A 5,019-nucleotide genomic window follows, 5' to 3' on the forward strand; every position below is an offset into this window, starting at 1 on the left:
GCTCCCTTGCTACAATTGTACAAGCACTTGAGAGTATTTAGATCACTTGCAAGATGCCACTCTACTTAGAACTCTCCCTTATTGTCGAGATGGTGTCCTGGTTCTCCTCATTTTCTAGTTAATCAAATTAGGAATAGATGTATGATGAAACACCCAAAATATTATCTCATGATCTTCTTTCTTGACTTGCACAAAATTATGAAAACATAAAGTTAACTAATGAAAACGAAATTGTGGGATATAATGATAAGTGCTTTGATTTACCTTAAACGGCCAAAGACACCAAATATTTGCTTCTAACTACATGCTAAAGTATTGAGGGTTATCCTCTTTGATGGCACGCTAAAATATTTGCTTCTAGCTGCATGCTAAAGTATTGAGGGTTATCCTCTTTGATGCACTTATTGATTGCTCTATTCATCAATGTTAGTGTCACTCTCTCCATCTTCTTCTCTTTGATGATCTCACATTCATCCATCTTGATGACAAATTTAAGCACGCCTTCTATCTCCTCGTAGGTTGTCATAGAATTCCACCATCCTCGTCTACAGAAACTCCATATCAAGGAATATATTATTATATTCATTGTATTGAATGGTGTGAATTTCTCCCTATAATTCCTCTTCAATACATGGTAAGGTTTACCTTTGATCTTATGGGACCCTAGAACTGAAGATATATATTTTTGAATAGCGTTGTAACCTTTATGAGACTACATTAGCATCCATGGATTCCTATATTTCTGATGTGGACACTACATTACTGCTAACCAATTGTTCTACTATATCTCTCTTGAGACCAGCTTGAACTTCTTTTCCTACATCATTTTCTTTGCTATGCTTGAAGTAAGAAAAGGTCTTAGTTGCTTTGCTGGATTCAAATTAAGGTTGATATTCCCCTTCAGGTTGCATTACAACCCCCTCTAATTACATATAATACAATGTTTACGCAAATGATAAATTCTAACGTATATAAAACAAAATTAATTTAGAAAAAAACTCAAAATACATTTAATACCTGATTGCTTGGATTCTTTTCTTCAAACCACCTAACCTTGGCTTCATGGTCTCAAAGTTTTTGAGCTTCCTTCTCCTATGTCTGGGTCTAATGCTTGTGTCCTTTTGCCCTGGTACCTCTTCACTTGTTCTTGTAACTTTGCAAGTTCAATCTCATTTTCCTCCAAATTCTTTTTGAGTGCCTTGCATTTTTCTACTGAATGGAGGAGTTCATTAGCTTGGTATTGAGAAAAATGCCTCTAATTATCTGCATAGGTAGTAATGGATTTGAAGTATCCTAACAATCCATTCACTCCATCTCCTGCAAAATGTAAGAGAGTAGTAGGGTTTGAAAAGGGAGGATGGGAAGAAGTAGTAGGGTTGATAGGATATATTGAACCATCACACCAGAGATCAATGTGCTTTAACCTTGACATTCTCATGTTTTCCTTATCATTCAATGAGAGAATTCCATGGTTTCTTTTATGTTTTTGAATGGGTTCAGATTCACTGTCAAGATCAATGTGGAGATGATATTTTTTCTTGCTATCTTCATAAGTAGGTTGGTTTCTTGAAGGTTGGCTTACATGTTGATTCTCTATTAGTTACTTAATAAAAGAGGGTGATAATATCAGGCCGTATACTCTGAAGGGAATTTGTTGCTATCTTCATAAGTAGGTTGGTTTCTTGAAGGTTGGCTTACATGTTGATTCTCTATTAGTTACTTAATAAAAGAGGGTGATAATATCAGGCCGTATACTCTGAAGGGAATTTGTTACTGTCAAGTTCAATGTGAAGATGATATTTTTGCATCTTCTTTCAAGATTAGGTTGGTTTCTTGAAGGTTGTCTTACATGTTGATTCCACATTGGTTACGCATATAAGGATAAAAAGAGAGGGTGATAATATCAAGCACATACTCTCAAGAGAATTTGTTTGAATTTCATTTAGTTCGTCATGCTTCATTTAAGAGAAGAGTCATAGTGAAGAGAATTTGGAAGTTACGCTTTTTATGACATTCTTGCAGCATTTCTTGAATTTTATAAAGGTGTTTTGGAATAAAATAAACTATTTGATATTCCTCCTTTTTGATTTTTTTCTAGAGAGAGAAATTCCAAATTTGTGAATTTCTTAGGAGGCCCTCCAAATGACCTCTGAAATGTCCTAATGATGGCTCTTTGCACTAACCTACGTGCACTGTCAAAACCACCCCCGCTGTGGCCTTGCAGGATTCTAGAATCCCACTCCTCTTTCTACTATTTTTTTATTCTAGTTTTTCCAGTCACTTCTCTTGTCCTCTCTAGCGGATTCTAGAATCCATGGTTAACTTTTAGCCATTCACTTCTCGTGGATTCTAGAATCCATGATTAACTTTTAGCCATGGTTGTTTCCTTTTTGTAGGTCATGGCTTCTTAATCTCAAGTTTTTCATACAAACAAGAAGTCTAAAACTTCAAGGCAAGCTTCTGTGCAACCTCAACCTGATTCAAGCTCAAGGAGGGGACACTCAGGTGCATTGATGTCTTCTCAATTTGTTCCCGCACCACGGAGTCCGGGTTTTTAAGTAAGAAGGCTTTTTGAAAGTCCATTTCATTCTTCTCGTTGTTGAGAGCTTCTTGATGTTGAACAATTCCCTCACGAGCTAGTGACTCAGCACACCAAAGAGCATTGCCCCAAAAGGTTAGAAAGGGAAAAAGTCACGACCTTGCACCTATGAAAGAGGTAGAAACCCTTCAAAGCTCTTAAGAAAAAGACATATGGGATAAATTTCCTGCCAAAAGCTAGTATGAGCATGCTTGGACACTAAGCTTTGGGCATCATGGGGAGCATAGGCAATCAATTGATTCAACAACCCTTTTTTGATTGTTACAAAACACAAAGGCCCTTTAAGTGATCCTTTTGTTGGACGCATCAAGAAAGTGCAAGAGCACAAAGGCAAAAATAGGATATATTTTCTTATTGAGCGTGATGACTCCACTCGCTTTGCCGTTCTTGTTTTATTGAAGGACTTTGAGATGAATGAAATAAATCCTCTTAGCACAAAAAACTTGATGATTGATGCAATGCAAACTCAAGTCTTGATAAGAACTAAACTTTTCTCATTCTCTTTTTAACTTTTTTTTTGAAACATGTCATTGATTTCATTACTTTTGGTCATAAACATTCGGGAGAGCTTACGGTGAGACGCTAGAGTGTTTTTTTTTGGCTTAGATAAGAACTCTTCAAGTGACTCCATCGAAGAGGAAGGAAAGGAAGAAGAAGATTCAATTTCTTCAAGTGATGAGGAGGTTTAGAAAGAACACGCCCCCTCTCCCCACTGATGCAAACCCCTATTTCACATGCAAGAAATGAAGTAAAAAGTTAGGTAAATCAAAGGACTCTAAGTTTCTTCTTGAATCAGAGATTGTTTCATCCGATCTTAGTGCCCCCAAACCTGACACAAGAGATTCAAGCTCTTTCAATGTTTTAAGAGAGAGGGTCAAGCAAAATAACATGGTGGATTATTTGCCTATATTATTTCCCATAAGTGCGATTGAGCATCCACTAGTAGATCCCCAAATAGGAAGAAGACCCTTAGAGGTTTGCGCTATTCTTGATCATCATGTTCATAATCTAAAGTACAAAATGAAAAACAAGCCACATGCCATTGTGTTACCCTTTCTTGTTTTAGTGGATAGACAATAGTGTCCTAAGGAATCTTGGGTGAAGGCCAATACTGAGTCTTATAGATATTGGGTTCTTGGCGGCACTCATTCTTTGCTTGCCAAGCAAGAGCTTGCTGCCAAATATGAGCATGTTGACACTTACAAAATGGCTATGTGTTGGGTGTATGCTCGTTTAACAAATGAGAAGGCCAAGGTACTTGCCCTTGACCATAACATTGACTCAGACTTTCAAATGGAAATGACTTTCATTCAAAAGGTATGTTCTTTCATAATAAGTGGATTGATTCCTTGAAGCGTGGTGAGAAAATTAATGAGAAGTTTTGAGTTGCACTTTGTGAAAAGTGTGGTCTTGAATTGAAAAAGAAAGATGGTCATGGAGAAAGTCAAAAGATCAATGTGAAACAATACGATAACTATTTTCAACTTTCCTTTCATGATGGAGAAATTTCAGCTCTATAAGAAGATATTTTTAATCTACATGAGCAGGGAAAGTTGAAAGGTCAAAAGTTCAGCAATTCGCCTGGTTGCAGCTTCCAAAGGCAAAGGTTCCTCAAGTGATGAAGCACCAAATCACATTCCCAAAATGAAGAAATAAAGATAATAATTTGGAGACATTTGCAAGGAATTCATGAGAAATTATTGATCATTGTAGTTCTCTCACGTGTGAAGGGTGGAAGAATCTCTCTATAGAAAATGGGAGAAGAACTTGAATTTCAAAGGTTTGTTTGTTAAATTGACTCTTTTATTTTTTGAAGTTTTACTTGTTTCATCATCTCTACATGCAAAGAATAATGGTTGAAAAGTTGAATTGCTCTAATTGGGATGAGGTAGTGCTCTACCATCCAGACTCAAGCAAACTCCAAGTGTTGGAGAAGTACATGTTGTTATTTGGTAACACGGTGAGTTGTTCATCTTGCTTTCATGTTTGTTTAGAAAACCTTTTTTTTGCACCTCTCACATCTTGCTTGGTTTTTTCAAAACAAAGATCCACGGGTTTCCACATCAAGAAAACCCTTCTTGACTTTGGTAATTTCTTTCCCATTGTCGTCTAGAGAGGAGGAGGAGACAACAGCCCCAAAGCATTGAAATCACTCATGTGGTCACACTTTTCATTCTTGATAATGTATAGGAGTCTCCAACTCATTGGTGTGTTCATAAAGGCAGAGTTGAAGATATGAACACTTTTTTCACAGCACGTCCTTACACTTTGGCCACCATCACAGATGCTCCTTATGGTTTTTGTGCTCCAAAATTAGTCAATGTGATGATGTGAAGTACATAGTATTTGCCTACAAAAAAGTCGTCGAAGCTTTTAGCAAGGTCACTACTTGTGACTCTTGGGCACTAGTATTTTTTCAT

The 5,019-nt window shown here is 36.9% G+C and overlaps 1 pseudogene; it reads left to right on the forward strand.

Moving 5' to 3' along the window:
• Window positions 1–3,619: 3,619 nt before the first annotated feature.
• Window positions 3,620–4,218, forward strand: LOC147640608 (uncharacterized; annotated as a pseudogene).
• The last annotated feature ends 801 nt before the right edge of the window (window positions 4,219–5,019 follow it).

The sequence above is a fragment of the Cibotium barometz genome, chromosome 2 (genome assembly GCF_041138505.1).
Source record: "Cibotium barometz isolate CiBa-2024 chromosome 2, ASM4113850v1, whole genome shotgun sequence".
Taxonomy (NCBI): Eukaryota; Viridiplantae; Streptophyta; class Polypodiopsida; order Cyatheales; family Cibotiaceae; genus Cibotium; species Cibotium barometz.